Raw genomic sequence first — 20,825 nt, 5'->3', positions numbered from 1 at the left:
AGCAAGGTTGGGAGCCGCAAGATACAAGACAGGAGGAGCCAACTAGGAATCAGTCCCTACACAATTGTTACCTATTGTGTAAAGAGCAGAGATCAAGGCTAAAAATACTATCCACTTAAAAAAAAGAGAGAGGTTGCTTTTCTACTTTATTATTTTGCCTTGTTTTCTATGCTATTCCTTTATATATAAAGCAGTGAGTCTCAGAATTGAGGATTTCATAGATCTGGAATTTCTCTCCGAGTGGACCAACTTTGTGTCCTATCAAAATAACAGAGGCAACTGTTAATTATTACCACTGTTATTTGGATTTCCTAAAGGACATTTTGACATCAGCTCAAGATCAAGCTGGAGAAGGCAATGGCACCCCACTCCAGTAGTACTCTTGCCTGGAAAATCCCATGGACGGAGGAGTCTGGTAGGCTACAGTCCATGGGTTTGCTAACAGTCAGACACGACTAAGTGACTTCACTTTCACTTTTCACTTTCATGCATTGGAGAAGGAAATGGAAACCCACTCCAGTGTTCTTGCCTGGAGAATCCCAGGGATGGGGGAGCCTGGTGGGCTGCCGTCTATGGGGTCGCACAGAGTCGGACATGACTGAAGCAACTTAGCAGCAGCAGCAGCAAGATCAAGCATCAGCCTTTACACTGTACATACTTTGAAGTTTTGGGGGGGAAACTGGCTACTCTGCCCTTATTTCTGTGTCATTCTGCCACAGACGGTGGAGACTGTCCCTTACCCAAGGACAGGGGACCAGAGTGCAGACCAGCGATCGGCTGTTGCTGGTATTCAATCTCCCCCATCCCACCACTTGGGAATGATGGTGACTGGAAAGGTGTCTATTTCCTATAATTACTGAGTGTTAATGTAATCACCGAAGCAGAGAGCCAGCTGGAAAGGATGGAGTCTGACATCCCGCAAAGATAGACAGCTAAATAAGTCATACGGCTTGCAGACAGCCTGACTGCTGGCTTATGTAATCACCTCCCCTTGGCTCCCTTTCCGTTGGTTCATTTCTCCGTTTTGCCTTTTTGTGCTTTTGCTTTCTGAGGCTGAGCCTCTACAATAGGCAGGGAAAATATTGGACATGAAAGAGAACCCATTTGGGAACATGGTACAGACAGCCACCTCATTTGTCTCCAGGCTCAGAACCAAACCCCAGGTTTCCATGGGAGCTGTGATGCAGCCACAAGAAAAGTGCTGGAGCCACGTGGTCCTGTATGTGAATGCGGATGGTCGGCGGCCTGGCACAGGCGGGCAGGAGGCAGGGCATGGGCCTTCCCAGATGGCTGGTGGCTCCTTGATAAACACAGTTAATGCATTTTGATTTTGACTGGGGCCTTTTGAAACAGGACTGCTGAGGGAGTCAGGAAGTAATCAATTCTCTGCCAATCCATTTCCCTCCGGGCGCCGAATCTACATGTGAGAACCAGTGAAAGGAGATTAGCTTGGGTATATCCCGGCAGTAAACTGGGTAAAGACCACTCTGTTCGGTAGCACTGATGCAGGGGTGTGAGTCTCTCTTTGGGCTCCTGTGTCTCTAAATAATAGGAGTAACAATTGTAGTGTCTGTCACTTAACCAAGTACCAGACCTCATGCTTTGAATGCTTCATCTCACTGAATTCTCACATGCTCTGGGCAGTAGATCCTATTACCATTCCTTTTTCACAGAAGAGGAAACTCAGGTTTGGGAAGGCTCAGTTCAGGGTTTTTCCAGGTGGTCCAGTAGCTAAGACTCTGTGCTCACAATGCAGGGGGCCTGGGTTCGATCCCTGGTTGGGGAATTATATCTTGTGTGCTGCAACTAAGACTCAGTATAACCAAATAAAATAAATAATAGATAAATATTAAAAAAGAGAGAGAGAGAGGCTCAGTTCAGGGAATAGCCATATGCGTGGAAACTGACACAAACTTCATAGTGCCAGCACAGCAAACAAACAAGGACAGAGGGAAATAAGTCTGCACTTCTGAAACCAGGTTGCATACAAGCACTACCTGGAGTACTTGTTAAAAAAACAGATTCCTGGGCCCTGACCCAGATCTTTCCAATCAGATATCCCAGCAGAGAGGCCTGGCAACCTGTCTGGTGAAGGAACGCCCCAGGTGATCTTATCATGCAGCACACTGCAGTGTTTATTACATACATAATATCAAGTAAGTTAATACAGAGAGTGCATTTAGAGCAGTGCTGGACATGTAGCATGAGCACTATAGTATTATTGGTATGATTCTATCATCATTTTGGGGGCAGGTGATTCCACCCAGTCATCCAGTTGATGAGCTCACGCCCAGTGTTTCCTGGGGAGGTGAGGGTCTTGAGTCTCCTGCTTCCTCCAGGGCTCCCAGCCTCCTGAATGGGCTCCCCTCTTGGCCCTGAGTGTCAGCCCAGGGTTCAAAAACAGAGGTAAAGCCAGGTTCTAACAGTAGAGGTTTGGGAATGGAGAGCTGTGCCCTTGCTGGGGAAGCTTTGTGGGGTCCTGTTTCCACACTGCTCCTTTTTTCATGGTCTTAACAACCATCATGCTGCTATGTTACATAAATATTGTCAAAAGGAGTCACTCTTAGAGAAGATGCTTGGTGGGCCCCTTTGCATTCCTCCTCTCCAGCCAACTGTGCTTCTGTTTAAAGATAACTGGCTTTCAAACACATCCCCTAAACTCACTAGCCACCTACTTCAGCTGGGGCTCCACCGAAGAAGTGGTCATCTGCTCCAATGCTAGAGGAAAAGCTAGCTGTTTTGGGAATGGATGTCTATAGGTCACACTTTGCAGACAATGTAAGGGATTTTTTCCAGCATAGCATAGACTCTCACTTAACGCACTGATGTTTTAGACTTAGTTCCCTGCTCCCACCCCATGCAAGATGGGACTTCACTGTAGCTTGTTTAGGATAACACAGAACTCAACCCTGGTCTGTTCTCCAGAGTCCAGACACAATGTTTTACTGATTGTACTGATTCTTAGAAGGTACAGAGAAGCCAGAATGCACCCCGTGAACTGTACAGCGCTTCCTGGAACGCCCTGCAAAGTGAATCCTGTGCTGTGTGAATTAGACCCTCTGTGTAAAATTTAAACAATCACCTTCCCCCACAACTCCAAGTTTCCCTCAGCCCCAATGTAGCAGTCTCCTAAGCTGCATACACAGGACTGTAAAACGAGATTGAGCTGCATGAGAACTATGTGCTGATGCAGCACTCTGGATGCAAGAACCAGAAGTGGGAAATGAAGAGACATTTCTCAATGCCCCAGGGCCCAGGCCAATGCTGCAACAGGGACATGGCACATGAAAGGCAGCCTCCAAGCAGCCAAGGCAGCCAGCATGCTTGCTTCTCAATTGATGGGCTCCGCTCCTGGGAACAGATGGGAGAACCCATCCTGAGAATTTACCTCCTGCCTCCTTTCTCAGTTGGAAGATCCCCACTTGTCCTGCCAGTGAGCTCACAGACTTTAAATTCTTTTCTGGGAGCCAACTTGTGCAGTCATTCATCAGTGTTATCTAATCTCTGTGGGGACAGGCCCGTGGCCATGGTTAAATTGCACTGAAAAATGACTTTATAGCGGTGAGGACAGGCGTGCATAAACACTGGGCTTCTGCAAACAAACTTGGGCCTTGCCTGCACATGGCCACCCAGGGTGGAGTGGCATCTGGCACTGCTCAATGTGTCAGTCTTTCTTTGCCCAGCAGGTGCCCACCACAGCCCCATCCCAGTGCTAGGATGGACAATTTTACATAAGATGGCTAGGCTGTGCAATGAAAAGGTCCATTACTCTTACAAAAGCTAAGAAAGTAAAAGAATAGAGCAAAGGAATAAAGGGCCTGCCAGTCCCCCTTCGGTATGTTCTCATAGCATCCTGAGCTTTACTCTGATGGCATTTGCCACAATTATGATTAAGTAATACTTTACATCTAGACAGAGGGGACAAAATAGTGAGCCTAGAAAAAGACCACATAAACATATTAATTCAGCATAGAACAGTGGTGGTGCAGACTAGTGTTGGGACAAATGGCTTTCCTTAGAAGGAGAAAATTAAATTAGATCCCTACCTCACACTACATACAAATACAAGTTCCCAATGGATTAATCACCCATACATGAAACTAAAACAACAAACTTCAAAATTATGAGAAGGAAACTTAGGAGAGTAACTTTACAATCTTAATCAAGACAAGAAAGCTGTAATCCTAAAAGACTGATCAATCTGATCATAACAAACTAAAATCTTCTGCTCGAGAAAAAGTCTAATGAATAAGGCTCAATGATAAGCAACACATTGGGAAAAGGCATTTGCAATATACACAACAGATAAAGAATCAGTTCCCAAGATGAATCAAGAACTCCCACAGAAAAAAAGTGGGTAAAGAAAGTGAGAAGGTATTCCATTGAATGGGCTTCCCTGGTGGCTCAGTCGGTAAAGAAACCTGCAAGGCAGGAGACCCAGGTTTGACTCCCGAGTTGGGAAGATCCTGTGGAAGAGGAAATGGCAACGCACTGCAGTATTCTTGCCTGGAGAATCCCATGGACAGAGGAGCCTGGTGAGCTATAGTCCATGGGCTCGCAAAGAGTCAGACATGACTAAGCAACTAACATTTTCACTTTTTATTCCACTGAATACCTGGAAGTTCAGAAAGCTTAGAATCATGTCCAACTCGCTAGTGATCAGAGATACACAGATGAGGACAAGAAGGAGATGCCATTCCACATCCAATCAGATTGGCACAAATTAAAAAGTCTAATAACACCAAGCACTGGTGAGAATGTGGAGAAACAAGAACGCTCATATGTTGCTATGGTAAATCAGTACAAACACTGTGGAAAGCAAGTTGGCACCAGCCAGCCAAGCTGCAAACGCGCACACCCTATGATTCAGCAATTCTACCTCTAGGAATACCTCCCATGGGAGCCGGAAGAGAGGCACGCCAGCCTGATGATGGCAGCCCTGGGAGAGAGCAAAGGTGAGAAACTGACAGAATAGCATGTAGCAATCAAATGAATATGCAAACTCAGTGTTTTAACATGAATGTATCTAAAGAACAATGCTGGGTGAAAACATTGAATTGCAGAATATTACCCACAGTTGATGTTATGTTTGTAATGTAACACAAAAAAGACCATCCATGATTTATGAACAGATTGAGAGACAGCAAAATATGAAGATAGACTGGAAGACTTGCCCCAAATTCAAGATCATAGTTGTCTCTAGGGAAGGGGGAAAGACTGAGGGTGTGGCTAACATAAGGGATTTCAACTCTTACTAAAACGTGTTCCTCCTTTCATTTGAGAAAATCATGCTAATATGAGAAATTATTAACTATTATTAATACTACTGGGTGGTTTTTATACACTTTACATTTTTAATTATTGAAAAGAACATTAATCTCAAAGCAAGTAAAATTAAAATTCATCAAGTGAAAAAAATTATCCACGTCACTATTTATTTCAGGTCCACCTCCCCAGAGGGCAGAGCTTGGGACCTGGTGTTTTGCTATAAATGCAGAGCTCAGCAGAGTGCCGGTCAGTCTGGGGTGCTGGCTGAATGGACCTTTTTTTTTTTTGAAAAAGCAAAGCATTTTATTATTTTTTTTTTTTGGACCTTTTTAATGCATCACTTCATTTAGTCCTCACAACAGTCTTAGAAGTATACCCATTGTAGAGATGAGAAAGCTGCAGTTTGGGAAGATACAATAATTTGCCCAAGCTCACAAGGCTATCGGATTCTGAACTTGGCTCTAACTCCACATGAGTGGGCAAAGTTCAGGGCATCCATGTTACAGGAGAAGCAGTGGCTGGGAAGAAGGTATGGCAGAGCACACTAGCTGCAGGCCTTGTTCTAAATTCTTCATATGCAACAACTTATTAAAACAAAACAACCGCCCTATGGGGAAAGGATTACAAACATGCAGAGGACAATGAGGAGAAGAAGAGGGAGGCTGAGTTGGGTTGTAAAGGGTCTGAAATGCAAAGGCCAGGCATGCTTGGCCCAGGACCTCCCAGGTTTAGGCAGGAGGAGATTCTGCTGGAGCCACCTCTGCATGTTCATGGCTCCCTGTCCACTGTAGGATAGCACCCAGGTCCTGGCCCCCAGCATTCCTCCCAGTCCAGCCTCCTGTTGCACAACACACTGTGCCCTGAGCTTCTCTGGTCACCATCTATCTGCCCCACACATGATTTCCATGCTGCCTTTTGTGAATAACTTATGCTCTCTATGCCTTAGCTCCCTTCTGGGAAAAAAAACATGGGAACTGAAAGGACAATGGGTATAAGAGGGAAGACACCTGGGAACGGACAGGCCTGGAGTGAGGGGAGTGACCAGGGCAGGTCCTGCTGCGGGTGGGTGGCTCTTCCGCAGCACCTGGGAGTCTCGCTGATTTGGGAGGCCATGAACATACACAGAAGATCCTCTGATGGGTGAGTGGCAGCACCTACCTGAGTGGGAGTTGTGCCTGCAACTGGGGAAATGCTTGAACGTTTGGACTTGGGCAGTTGGCACAGACAGTTGGCAGTTAACAGCACACAGTGTAGGTGTTCAATAAACATGCTTAATGAAACGAGTTTGGAGCTACTGGCTAGGGTTACAAACAGCACAGGTGAATGCCCAGCGGGGTGTGTGTATGGGAGGGGGTGGGTGTTAAGGCCACAGGCAAATAACCTAGACCAGTTAGTGATGGACAGGAAAACCTGGTGTGCTGCAGTCCATGGGGTCATAAAGAGTCAGACATGAACTGAGCGATTGCACTGAACTGAGTGGTTCAGATGGTAAAGAATCTGCCTGCAATGAAAGAGACCTGGGTTCAATCCCTGGGTTGGGAAGATCCCCTGGAGAAGGAAATGGCAACCCACTCCAGTATTCTTGCCTGGAGAATCCCACAGACAGAGGAGTCTGACAGGCTACAGTCCATGGGGTCACACAAAGTCAGACACAACTGAAGCGACTTAGCATGCGCACATATGGACAGCATTAGCAGGTGACCTAAAGGCCACACCTGGAAGCCTCAGGATATGAAACAGGTAAACCAGTGGGGCAGGGACTAAAGCTCAATGCAGATGCAGGTGGGTGTTTGGAATTCATCTGACAGATGAGGACAACAGGAGCACTTCCAGATGCCACCTGCTGATGGGGGCGGGCTGCAAAGGCAAAGACCTGGGGCAGAGACTGGGCTGGGCCAAGTGTGCAGAGCTCAGAGCTGCACAGACAGGCTGGAGGAGAGTAAAACATAAGGGTAAGACAAGAGCCCTGGTAAAAGCCCTCAGCCCTTTGTATAGAACAGCCTCCAAGGCTGACTGCGGTGCATACTGACTCTGCTGGGGGCCTTCATGCTACCCCAAGGGAAGCCCTAGCCTGCCGCTATTTTAAGGAATAATCATGTTCTTGATGATCATCATGATGGAGATAACAAGAGCCACCACCTACTGAGAGTGCTCTGTGCCGGGCATTGTTCTAAATGCTTTTTGTGCATTAACTTACTTCAACAGCACAACAAACCCACGAGGAAAGTATCATCTTGCAGAGGAAGAAACTGAAATACAGAGAGGTTAAGTTAGACTGCTGGTAACAGAGCTGGATTAATCAATCTATTAACAGCTGGGATCCCATCATTTGGCTCAAAAGTCCATTTCCCAAGAGTTGGGCTGTAAAAACCAGCTAGCATTTGAACAGCACTTACATGCTAACAAAAGCACATATGTATTCATGTCTTCATTTGAGCCTCAAGTGGTCTTAATGCCATGAGGGTGTACCCACCATGAGGTGGCTGGATAGGGTCAGGATGGATAGAAATTTTGGTCAAGGAAGAAGAACCAAGTTAACAGGAGGCACACTTCCCTCATGAAGTATCTTTATAACTCTTAGTTTGACTCTGGAACTCTATCACCTCTTACTCTGTGACTCGGGTAAGTGGATTACCCCTCTCGCTTTAGCTTTCTGCTCTGAAAAAAATGAGCCAGTGTGGGCTCTGTCCAACAACTACTGGAAGAATTATGTAAGATAATGTATACAAATTGCCTGCAGAAATCCTAGTTTGGGGAGGGTTATTTGTGGGGCTTCAAGAAGCAACAGTGTGGAAGTTCCTTGCAGAAGGGAGTGATGGAGCAATGGTTATGAACCCTGCTTTGAAGTCAGGTGGTCCTGGGTGGGAATCTGAACCTTGTTAGCTGTGCAACCTTGAGGAAGTGAATTCCCCCTCTCTTTGCCTTGGTTTTATCATTCATTCCTTTGCATTTACTGAGTACCTACTATGACCCAGACACATGACAGATGTGATTCTGTAAAGCGGGGTGGAGTGTGGAAATGATTAAATGACACAGGGACTTCGCTGGTGATCCACTGGTAAGACTCCATGCTCCCAATGCAAAGGGCCTGGGTTCCATCCCTGGTCAGGGAACTAGATCCCACGTGCTGCAAATGCCTACCGAAACTAAAGATCCCCAGTGCCACAACTAAGACCTGGCACAGCCAAAATTAAATAAATAAAAATAAATATTAAAAAAAATTAAATGACATCACCTTCATGGAGGCATTACACCATGCCTGGCCACAGTCGACCTCACTGGGGAAGCAACTGTAAATGCTAGAGTCCAGGGTCTGAGTTATCATTCAGAGCTCTTTGTCTCCTGCTCCCATTGCTATGTAGCACAGAAGTTGAGGGCAGGCTCTGGATGCTTCAGGATTTCCACCTTCCTGGCCTGCCTGCTCCCCAGTGCGCCTCTGCCTGAGATGTGAAATGAGACTCAGAGATCTCCTTCCCTGCCCTGCTCACCCTTCCTACTAGAAAGTGCATTCTTCCTGTGACCTCATTAGAAAACCATAGAAGATTTATTTTTAAGAAAAGGAGCGATGACTGCATTTTGTAGAGCAGGAACTCCCATGGTTCCCCAATCGCCCCCAGGGCCCCTCAAGGAAGCATTTTCTGAGTCACCTACATGTCAATCACCAGTTTCCTCAACGGCTGCTGCAGAGGCACCCACAGAGACCAGAGATGGGCACATCCAGCACCCATTGGCACCGAGTGGGTGCTTCAAGGTCCTATTGAACAAAAGAATGGATGGACTCAAAAACAAGGCACCTACCCTGTCATCTTTCTTTACAGCACCTGGAACACTGGATACCGAATCACCATCACATCTGGTGATTCGTTTAACATCTGTGTTCCCACTGAACGAAAGTGAAAGTGTTAGTAGCTTAGTCATGTCCAACTCTTTGTGACCCCTGGATTGTAGTCCACCAGGCTCCTCTGTCCATGGAATTCTCCAGGCAAGAATACTGGAGTGGATAGCCATTCCCTTCTCCAGGGGACCTTCCCAACTCAGGAACCGAACCCAGGTCTCCCACATTGCAGGCAGATTCTTTACTGTCTGAGCCACAAGGGAAGCTTCCCACTGCACAGCCCTCTGCAACTTGGCAGGGATCCTGCTTGTATTGTCACCACAGAGTCCTCTGCACCCAGTCAGGCACCTGACACACAGTCCTCACCAATACTCACAGACTTAGGGACAGAGACTGCCTAATATCAAGAAGGGTGGGAGAGCCCTGTCTGCGGCAGCAGTCTTGCAAGGATGTGAGGTTTAATGTGGGTTTGGAATGTAGCTGTCTGTCTTATTCACGCCATACACACACACGTGTGCACGCGCGCGCGCACACACACACACACACACACACACACAGACACACTTTCCATTTCCTTCTACTTCTCCCTACCCTGGGAGGTCCAGACCACTGCGACACACCAAGGATGTCACTGTGACATGACACAATGAGAAAGCTGTGTGTGGCAGCTGCAGTCAAAGGATGGAGCAGGGCGAGGCTGAGCAAGCCGATCTGCCAGGACCCTGGGAACTCCTCCCCTTGCCTGGTCTGCAACAAAGGCCAAGGAATGATGCGTCAGTATTGTCAGCTCACTGGGCACAGGCTGACACAGGACAGACTTGGGCAAGTATTCTTTGAGGTTCTAGAATAATTATCCGAATTCCTGAAGATACTGAGATGCTTCTCCCAGGTCGATGTTACAATCTTGTTGATAATAACACATTTCCCTTTTGCTTAGTGTTTTTCACTGACCAAGTCGTCACCTACATAATCTCATCAGAATAGGTGCTCAGCAACAGACATTTATTGGGCATCTACCATCTACTATATGCCAAGCATTCTGCTATATGCTGAAGGTATAGCCATGGATAAGACAGCAAGGTGCCTGCTTTCACTGGGATCAATAAAGATGTCACTGGCCCAAGAATCCTACAAACAAATGCCAGCTGATAACACTGGCCGAGGGAAGGAAGGCAGCTCTGTGCAGGCCCATGAGAGGGATAATGGGGAGCTGACCTGATTAGGCAGGTGTGAGGATTGACTGAGACCTGAAGGAGGAATGGGCTTCATTAGATTAAAGGGAAAGAGACAAGGAAGAGCATTCTAGCAGAGAGAAGAGCCTGTGCAAAAGTCCTAAGGCAGAAGAGAATAACCTTGAGAGGCAGGCAAGGCTCTATTCACCTTATCCCCATTTCACAGATGAGGGATTAAAACCCAAAGAACCACACAGCAGAATCAGGATCAGAACTCAAACTTCTGACTCAAAACCTGGTTTTGTGAAACTCCATGGATCTTCAAGCCGCCAGATTGCCTTTCCTGGGGCCTTCCATGGTCCTGGCTCAGGCTGGGCTGGGTGTGCTGGTGGGGATGTCAGGAAGGTGGCGGCAGGACTGTTCTCACAAGGCATTCCCGTTCCAGATCAGCAAGAAGCAGGAAATGGCAGAGAACGCCCAATCTAACAAGACTGCCTCAACTTGTGTCTGGGCTTAGAGGAGGGGTGGGGGCAGTAGGGAGGGTGTGTACGGCCCCACGAACTCTCATCATGGCAGAGCTGCTCTGATCCCCACTTCCGGGGTACGCAGGCAAGGACCGAGGTGGGAGGTTTTCCAAGGAACATCTCAGCCCTGCCAGAGAGAGGACAGCTGAGTCAGCAGGCATCACACCCTCCCTCAGAGCAGTTTCATGGAACCCCAGCCTAGCTGGCAGGAAGGAAATACAGGCTTCCCAACCTTGACAATGACAGTTAAGCCAACCTGGCATTCAGTTACACTCAAATGACTAATATTTGTAGTATACGGGAAGACTGCAGTAGGCAGAAGGGAATGCAAAGGTGTGCAAGCCACCTACTTGTCTCTGTCACCGAGAGGCCCTCCAGTCACTATCCCAGCATCTTGCTTTATTTTCATCACAGCACTATCACTGCTGGAAATTATCCCACGTGTTAACTTGTCTGTTGTCCGTTTTCCCAAGAAAAGGTGAAATGCCATGAAGACAGCCCATCTTGCCTGCCTTCTCACTGCTGTATCCCAGAACCTGGTAATGACTCTAAAGAGCTGTGGGATGAGTGAACAGTAGAAAGAAAGGAAGGAAGGAAGGAAGAGAAAGGGAGGGAGGGAGAGAGAGAGAAAAGAAGAAAGAAAGAAGAAAAAAGGAAAGGAAAGAAAGGGATCAAGAGAGAGGGGGGAAGGAAGGAAGAAAGAAAGAAGGAAAGCAAAGGAAGAAAGAAAGGAAGGAAAAGAAAGGGAGGGAGGAAGAGAGAAGGGAAGGAAGGAAGGATGGAAGGAAAGAAGGTTGCTTTCAAGGAAGGAAGACAACTCATATGGAGTTTGTCCATTTGCCAGAAATTGGGTTAGAAACTTTATACTTTATCCCACTAACTCTCATCACCCCCCTGAAAGGCTGGGCATGTTCCCATTGTCCAGGGAGTGAGCAGCCTACATCCAGTCCAGGCAGAAGTGCTGAGCTCAACCCGAGGATGCTGATGGGGAGCAGTGGAGGTGAGAAGGGATGTGACCCAGGAGAAGCAGCATGGTATGGTGATGCAACACAGGACTGAGAAAGACATAAAGCCCAAGCTACTCTCTTGGTTTCTGGTTACGACCCCTGATTCCAGAGTGACTCCACAGTGACTCCAGAGTGAATAAAAGATACAAAATTGGTCAGTCGGTAATGCCTCATGTAGTACATGGAGTCTGCAGGGCTTCCTCCCAACACACCCTTTTCAAGTTCAAGGCACTCTGTCCCCGTCTGCTGAAATTCTTTCTAGGAACTGCTGAGCATAAAGAAGGACCTCGCCCAAGGTCATGTCACATCTTAGGAAAGCTGTGTCTAATGACGGATACAAGTAGAGATACAATGGCTTGGCCCCCTTCCCCAAACTGGGGGCAGCTCTGAAGGGACATTCCAGGGACATTCCAGCTTCTGAACTCCCCAGGGCACTAGCAGAGACCTCTGTTGCAGTTCAACCTCCCCATCTGTCCATTTCTGCTCCCCTGTGTTGATCACAGGAGCACTCTCCACCCATCCTCCTGCAGGTGAATCCGAATCTCCTCCAGGAAAACCAACCTAAGACATCTCCCAAGTTGCACTCTGGAAACCAAGAAAACCCAACTAGGATCTCAATTTGGGGTCAGTTCCACTGACCAGGGGCTTTTTGTTCCTGGATAGAAATGCTCCCATGCTAGCTAAGGACGTAGTTGCCTATGAACTCAGGCTGCCTGAGTTCGAAATTCAGCTTCACATTTTCTGGCTACATGAGCCTAAGCAAGTCTTTTCTGTTTTCTCCTTTATAAAACAGAATTCTCTGTCATGAGACACTGAAGATTGAACACATTAATACATAGGAAATCTTCAGAATAGTGCCCATCATTCTGCAAGTGCCCCAGACACAATAGCTCTTAGCTATGGCCAATTTTGGAGAAGGAAATGGCAACCCACTCCAGTATTCTTGCCTGGGAAATCCCATGGACAGAGGAGCCTGGTGGGCTACAGTTCATGGGGTCACAAAGAGTTGGACAAAACTGAGGGAGTGAACAGCAGCAGCATGGCTGATTTGATTATTCAAAGTGTATGCTTGTCTCCTTTCTCCTGGAGGGACTGCAGGTGTGTAGGTCAGCAGCCCAGCGAAACCAGTACAGCTAGGTCTGTGTTTAGCATGATACTAAACACAAGGCCAATGGTAAATGGATGCATGCATGCCTGGATGCTGGAAGTGATATCTGGATGCTGGGAGTGATGCCTGGATGCTAGTGAGGCTGGCAAGGGTGTTCTCTTGCTATTCCTCCTTACCAGCCTTTCAGAAGCTTTCAGAATGAAAGACCCCGAGCAGATGGAAGATACTGTTATTATCTGAACTGTCTGAAATTTGCTTATTACTAATTCAGATCAACTAGGGACATGCCATTTCCATAAATCAACCACACCACACAATCGGCCTGCCTGCAAAGCATAAAGATGACAATAATAATCCTGTGTATTTATGCAGTGTCTTTGTTCTGTAAAGCTCCAAACAGTTGACAATCATTATCTCATTAATTCTACAGCCATCTCTGAAAGGTAGGCAGAGAACAGGCACTTCTCTCCTTGAGTAGGCAGGAAAATAATGCTGATAGTAATAGTAAATACTGCTTATTCTGGGCTGGGCCCTATTTCAAGTTCTTTATGAATTTTAACTCACTTATAACTCTGTGAGGTGGTTACTATTGTTGTCCTCATTTTACAGAGCCAACTAGGATCCAGAGAGGTTAAGGAATTTGCCAAGGTCACCCAGTCAACAGGAGTGAAAGCAGTGTTCCACCCTAGGTGGCCTGACCTGGGGGCCTACTCACTTACTTCCTACAGCCAGTGGCCTCCAAAACCCAGGAGGCAACATGGCACCAGGGACAAATGCAAATCAGAGCTGTGGATAGAAGACACCCCAGAGATGGTGATGGTCTCAGGCCAGCTATACATGCAGGAGAGGGGAAGACCTACAGACCTGGCTTCAGAAGTGGATCTGAGCGTCAAATGTGGCATTTACTTGCTGGCCAAACTTGTCCCTAAACCAGGAGCCACTAAATAAGCTATTGCTGTCATTGGGACCTTTGCCTGAATGAGCATCAGTGCATGACAAGTGGGGAAGGGGGACAACACACTGGCATTGGTAGTCACTCGAATGAGGGGCAAAATGTCATCAGAAGAGGGACACACTCTGCTTAATGCCCTGCGGTGACCTGAACGAGAAGGAAGGCAAAAAGGAGGGCATATATGTTTATGTGGGCTTCCCAGGTGGCGCTAGTGGTCAAGAACCTGCCTGCCAACGCAGGAGATATGAGACATGGGTTCGATCCCTGAGTTGGGAAGATTCCCTGGAGGAGGACATGGCAACCAACTCCAGTATCCCTGCCTGGAGAATCCCCTGGACAGAGTAGCCTGGTGGGCTACAGTCCATGGGATGGCAAAGAGTCGGACACAACTGAAGTGACTTAACATGCACACATGATGATTCATTTTGCTGTAGAGCAGAAACTAATACAACAGTGTAAAGCAACTATCAGTTCAGTTGCTCAGTCGTGTCCAAGTAATTGTGACCCCGTGGACTGCAACATGACAGGCTTCCCTGTCCATCACCAAATCATAGAGCTTGCTCAAGCTCATGTCCATCAAGTTGGTGATGCCATCCAACCATCTCATCCTCTGTCTCCAATAAAAATTAATTTAAAACAAGGACACAGATGAACACATCTTTTTCTCCATCTCACTTTTGCTTCTCACTCTGCAATGAGTTCAGGCACCAGCCACAGGATCTTTGTTGTTATTGTTGGTTAGTTGCTCAGTTGTGTCTGACTCTTTTGCAACCCCACGGACTGTAGCCAACCAGGCTCCTCTGTCCATGTGATTTTCCAGGCAAGAATACTGGAGTGGGTTGCTATTTCCTTCTCCAGGGGATCTTTCTGCCCCAGGGATTGAATTTGTGTCTCCTGCATTGGCAGGCAGATTCTTTACCACTGAGGCACCTGAGAGGAACTAAATTTCATCACCTCCTAAGCCCTCCAGTGCCTTTCCACCAGAATGCTTTACCTTTGCAGACCAGGTCCTGGCCTCCTCCTTCCCCACTTCATCCCAGACATTCTGATTCTCCTGGGCCCTCGCATATACCCAATCTCACTGCATATAAGTCACCTCCTCAGGGAGCCCCTTCCTAGACACCCAACCCAAGGGAGCCCTGTGCACCTCTGTATATCCCTGTTCTAATTGTCCCCTTAGTCTTATCACTGACTGATTTGTTCTTGTTAATTTATTTATTCATGTATTATTTTTCTCCCCTAAGTAGAATGCAAACTCCATGCCAGGGTGGTTTGGTCACAATGTAACCCCAGCCTGGAGAACAGTAGGCTATGCAGTTAATATTTGCTAAATGAATTATAAAAAGTAAGACTTGCAGAGCAGTTATTCCATGCCAGGAATGAGTTCTGTGATTAACATGAATTAGCTCATTTAATCCTCACATCACCCTGCTGCAGCTGGCCCTAATTATCATCCCCACTTTACAGATGAGCGAACAGAGGAAGAAGGGGTTAACTGGGTTGCCTAAATGACAGCCAGGATGAGAATCCAGGCAGTCTGGCTGCCCAGTCTTGGCTCCACAGCACAGGGAGGTCCAGTAGCTGTGGCTTGCCCTCAGGCTATAGCCTCAACTCTCTGACATAATGAGATCAGATCTAATCTCCTTTCCTGCCTCATTCTGGCCATTCCTTGATGCACACACTAAGTTCCAGTCCCATGGAAACTTCTGGAAGACCCTGCCCTTTGTTGTCTTCACCATTTACCTTTGCTGTTCTCCACCTGGCACTCTCATCTTTCTTGACTAATTCCTTTCTTACCCTGAAGGTTCCAGTTCAGGGTTTCAGCTCAGCAAGCTTCCCTGAAGACTTGGGTCAGGTGCCCCCTCAGGGTCCTCCTAGGACCCTGTACTTCCCCAAACCCTGTGTGTAGTCCACCCTGGCGCATACATGTGTTCACCCATCTGCAGTGGCTCCCCACTCATTCATTTGTCTTAGCAGATATTTACTGCATGCCCAGCCTTGCAGGTGCAAGGGAGACAGCCATGCACAAACCACAATCTCCAACCATGCAGACCTAACATCCTAGTGAAGGGGATACGCAAGAAAGAAACAAAAATATAAAGTCAGGGAAAATGATGCAGGCAAAGGCAGAGGAGAGGGAAAGAGAGTAACGGAGTAGGGTTATATTAGAGGGCTCAGGAATGGCCGTGCATTCACTAAACCAATGGTCTCCAAATTGTTTTGATCATATACCCTATAATTCTTGAGGGTACCTCCCCAGTATATGAACATATATTTAATTACAGTCTCCCCTAATCACTGCTGTACTACTTTATCACATAGTTCATTATAAAATAGACATAAAATATAGAAATACCTTAAAGATGAGTAAAAAAAATGACTTAGGAAGAGATGTCTGGAACGTTCCTCTTGCCTCTTGGTGCAGCATCCTGCATGTTTGTGCGTGTACCCTGACTTAAAGACCCTCGTGCCAGAACGGCAGCTTGGCTTAGTGTTTAAAAGGAAAAACACAAACAGAGAAGCAAGGCAACTCCCTGATCCTGGCAAATTACATGTAGCAGACACCCCAAGATAATCTGTCAGGTGACTCAGGGAATGGGGTTCATTAGACACCAGGTAAGTCAGCTTCAGACAGTCACGTCCTATTTCTTGGTCTCAGTTTTTCTGTCTATAAACACAGGGTGTGGTCTCAATCCCCAAGGGTCTTAGTGAGTCTACAGTGGCCCAGAGACCCAGACTCAGGTTCCCTCAGCCTGAACCAACCACTGTTCCCCAACCTAGAAGGAAGCCCACTTGGTCCCGCAGCAACACACAGCAAGCACTGGTGTGGGGAGGGCTTTCATTTGCCGGCCTTTTATTGATTTTTACTGGTTCACACAGAAAGGAAAAAAATGCAAACAAAGAAACAAAGGCACTCCATCTCTAACCCCAGCAAATTATGCAGAGATTCAAGAGAGTAATGAAAACCATAAAGCATCTGCTGAAATAAGAGCTCCCAATCTTCTATAATCTTTGGTGATAAAACGCAACACAGCAGGCCAGTGACACCCATTCATAAATCCTGGGTCCATTTACTGGTGCTCAGAACTCATTTGGAGAAGGCAATGGCACCCCACTCCAGTACTCTTGCCTGGAAAACCCCATGGTCGGAAGAGCCTAGTAGGCTGCAGTCCATGGGGTCGCACAGAGTCGGACACGACTGAAGCAATTTAGCAGCAGCAGCAGCAGCAGAACTCATTCGCCAGTGCTGAGAACCCATTCTGTTGTTCTGCACACCTGCCAGGGTTAAAGGCAAGCCCTTTAAGTGTCACGGGTGGTTCTCAGCATTGTCAAAGCCAGGGATGCCAGGGGCCTGGGACTTCTGTTGCTGCAGAGTATGTAGATGGTAGAGATTCGCTGGCTCTCTGGACGGTGGCCAGACAGCCCTGTGAGGGGTTAGGGTAGATGTGAGTAAAGTCCGTTGTTAGGTTCAGGAATCTGGGGCTCCGAGAAATCAACTTGTCCCAGAGTTACACAGAGAGGAGTGGAGGCAAGATTCAAGGCGAGACTCAAGGCCAAGGCTCCCCAACAGCCTGACCCATGAATACTCATTCTTCTGGAAGTTTCTGTAAGCTCAAGGCTGGGTCAGTCTTTGTCGTCTGTTTCCCACTTCCTAGCACCAGGCTTTGTGGGCAGTAGTAGGTGACTAACATGGAGGAAGGGATGGAGGGAGATGAGAGAGGGGGATTCAGTTATGGCTTGTCTGCTGATACTGAGAACAGTGCTAAAAACAACCATTCACAGAGCCCTATCTCACATCAGCTGCAGCAACCAGTGCTTTAAATACAATGTCTCAGCTCCTCTTTCCAACAACCTCTGGGGAGGTCACTGTTGCAATCCCCATTGTTTAGAAGGGGGAGGGGAAACAGAGGCACAGAGAAGTTCAGTAACTTGCCCAAGGTCACTCAGCAAGTAGGTGGTCAACCTGGAACATCAGTTCTGACGGCTCCGATGCTTGACCACCTCCCTGTCACTGGGAGCAGAAACTGAGTTATTATTTCCGGCACCTCTGCTAGTCTGCACTGTAAGAATAGGGGCAGCTCTCATATCAGGAGGAGGCAGCATCCAGTGACTCTTATGATACAGCCTTCTGGGGAACCCTGATGTCTGTCCATGGGGGGTGGGGGTGGGGGGAACGTGCAGCCAAAGCCCTGTCAGGGGACATTTGCACAAGTGACAGAAGATCCACTCTCATTCCCCAAAGCAAAAGGTGTCAGCACAGTTGTAGATTTGGACATGAAGAGTCAGGACACAGATGAGAAAGGAAAAACAAAGAAGATAGGCCGGTGTGGAGCTGGAACCAGGAGGTTCAAGGGATGAAGAAGCACCAAGAGAACGGGCTGCACAGACTGGACTGCACTTACTTGCTCTGAGACCCTGGACCTCCCAGAGCTTCAGGTGCTCATCTATTAATATAAAATGGGGATAATAATGGTACCTACCTTATAGAATTCTTATAAGGATTAAATAGTGTATGTAAATTGCTTTAAGCACAGTGGTTGGCATATGGGAAGTGCTCAACAAGTAACAGTGGTGGTGGTAATGGTCCAGTCATATAACTGATGTGAAACATAAGGGGAGGAAAAAGCTTGGGCAGGTAAGATGTAAGGAGGGAGCAATCATATCACCCTCGAGCTTTAAGTGACATGAGGTTAAGAGACTGTATCTGAATACAGCCAAGGCAAAGACCCTCATCAAGGGACATGCCCAAGGCTGAGTCACAGCATTTTCTGGGCAGGGACTGCGGCTGAATCATCTGATATTTCTAGCCTTGACATCGGCTTTTCAGAGTGTGCACTCCACCAAGGTTTGAGAAATATCCAAGTGGTGGGTCTCCCGAAGATAATGATGAGATTATGTTTCCTACTTTCTCCCTTGGCTTGATCTCCCATTACTTCCCTCGCTGCTTATTCATTGATCTTCTTCCTTCACTTTTTGAGCATCTATTGTACGTCATAGTCCTGCTGGAAACTAGAAGACTATTAAAAGGAGTCTGGGACAGGGCTGTAATTGAAGCAACCAGATGTAAGCTCTAACAACCAGAAGGTGAATTATATATTACACTTGGCCACATCCCACTGCCCACTCCAAACCAGGTATTTCCCTTTCCTGTTCGGGCTGTGTATGAAATTTTAAAAGAACAATCTCATTTCTGCCTCTCTTATTTCCAGTTCTCAACAGGGATTTCCTAAGAAGATCACAGCATGGGCTCACAGCAGCTCAGCAAAGTTGTTCATCTCATCAGTGGGCCATCACAACTCATAACCACAAGGAGAAACCGTGCTGAGCCTCACACTCAACCATCCCCTCCCACTGGTCATCACTACCAATGAATAGTCCCAAAACTTCATGCAGCACAAGCTGGCCCTCCAAGACCCAAGACACCTCTCCAAGGGGATGTAGAGGGGATCTATGCAGCAAGGTGGGTTCCCAGAGAAGTTAAAGAGTAGGTGGAGGTTTACCTATAGGACTTATACACAGAGACAAAGGAGTACTCCAGGGCTTGGCCCCTGTGTGATGGAAGGTGAGAAGCAAGACTGGGCAGAAAGAGAAGATGGGCTGTAATGGAGTCTCAGCGGAGGCCTCAGCCCAGCCCACTAGGTGCTCAGAAGCTGGGGTGACCTTCAGAGCTGTCCTGAGCTTCTGAGTGGGGGCCCAGCTTTTATACCCCCAATCTAAAACAAAAAAGAAGCAGGCTCACAGTCACTGAGAGAGGGCTGTCTACAGAGGGATATGACCTCAGCCCAGATACTCTTTTTTTCTCACTTGAATGAAAGATTCTTTAAATTCTTTAGTGCTTTACAATTTTCAGAAGTTTCACACACATGATTTCATATATTCCCATAATCCTTTTTCTTCCCACCCCTGAACTTCCCCTCCCTGCTTCCCTCTCTCCACTAGTAACCACTAGCTTGTTCTCTATATCTGTGAGTCTGCTTTTTTAAAATTTTATTCACTGGTTTGCTGTATATTTTAGATTCCACATATAAGTGACAGCATACAGGCCCGGATGCTCTTTGAACAGAGGCAGTTTCCAAAGAGAGCTGCAAGCCCAGGGCTGTACCAGCAATGCTTCAAACAGTGAGGAGTGGCCTTCAGTCCTGAAACGGTACTCCGTGGCACACCTCTGTGTCAGGGAGCCCTGGTGACAGCCTCTGACTTTTTTTCCCATTGAAAAGCTGAAGAACAGGGCAGTGGTTGAGATGTTGGATTCTGGAGTCAGGCAGGCCTGGGCTCCAATGAAGGACCTGTCCCTTCTACCTCTAAGCCCTTCACCTATAAACTGGGGCCACTAACAGTATCTCCACATTCAGCTACTGTAGAGCTGGATAAGACAACACACATGCCTTAACACAGGAATCACTCCACATGAGGCAGTTCTGGTCATTATCACAAACCCACAACAGAGGCAGACACTGTTCACTCCAGGCCCTAGCAGTCATATTTCTCATTCTTAGCCTCACAGAGTCTGCAGCATACATGTAAATCCATCAGAAATGTATTCAGGGCCTACAAATATATACAGGGAATAATTCCAGGTCCCAGAGGACTGTGGTGATCCATGGAGAAAGCCTGGCCCTCGTGGATTTGAGTGGAACAAGAGAACCAATGTGTTCTTGGCTCTAAGAAGGAACATGCAGGCCCAGCAAGAGGACAGAGGGGGCTGGCAGGGGTTGGGATGATGGAGAAAGGGGAGGGCTGTTTGGACAGAATGAATGCCCAAGGAAGCATCTCTGGAAGCAATAAGCAAACTCCAGACGGAAGTGAGGAAGGAGCACAGGGTGCCTGGGGGACACCATCCTGGTGGTTGGGAGCTGCCTGTCATATTCGGAGAATGGCAAAAAGGGGCCTGAGATTAGAAAACCATGTACAAGCAGAAAGGCCCTGGGGCTGAAGAGGCAGCCAGGCTGGATCATACA

At 47.3% G+C, this 20,825-nt stretch overlaps 1 protein-coding gene and 1 long non-coding RNA gene across 2 annotated transcripts in view; both read right to left on the bottom strand.

Moving 5' to 3' along the window:
- The window catches only part of ABTB3 (ankyrin repeat and BTB domain containing 3), a 462,092-nt gene that overhangs the window by 241,523 nt on the left and 199,744 nt on the right, over window positions 1–20,825 (bottom strand). The window lies entirely within an intron of this gene.
- On the bottom strand, window positions 5,570–12,738 carry LOC145545924 (uncharacterized). The gene is made up of 2 exons (XR_014082335.1): window positions 9,349–12,738; window positions 5,570–6,765 (listed from the first exon to the last, which is right to left on the bottom strand). It is a non-coding gene; the product is annotated as an uncharacterized LOC145545924 (long non-coding RNA).

This window comes from Giraffa tippelskirchi, chromosome 4 (assembly GCF_054371585.1).
Source record: "Giraffa tippelskirchi isolate mGirTip1 chromosome 4, T2T-mGirTip1v1.2.pri, whole genome shotgun sequence".
Lineage (NCBI taxonomy): Eukaryota > Metazoa > Chordata > Mammalia > Artiodactyla > Giraffidae > Giraffa > Giraffa tippelskirchi.
Note: the sequence above shows the minus strand (reverse complement) of the source record. Positions and strands in the feature narration are given on the sequence as shown.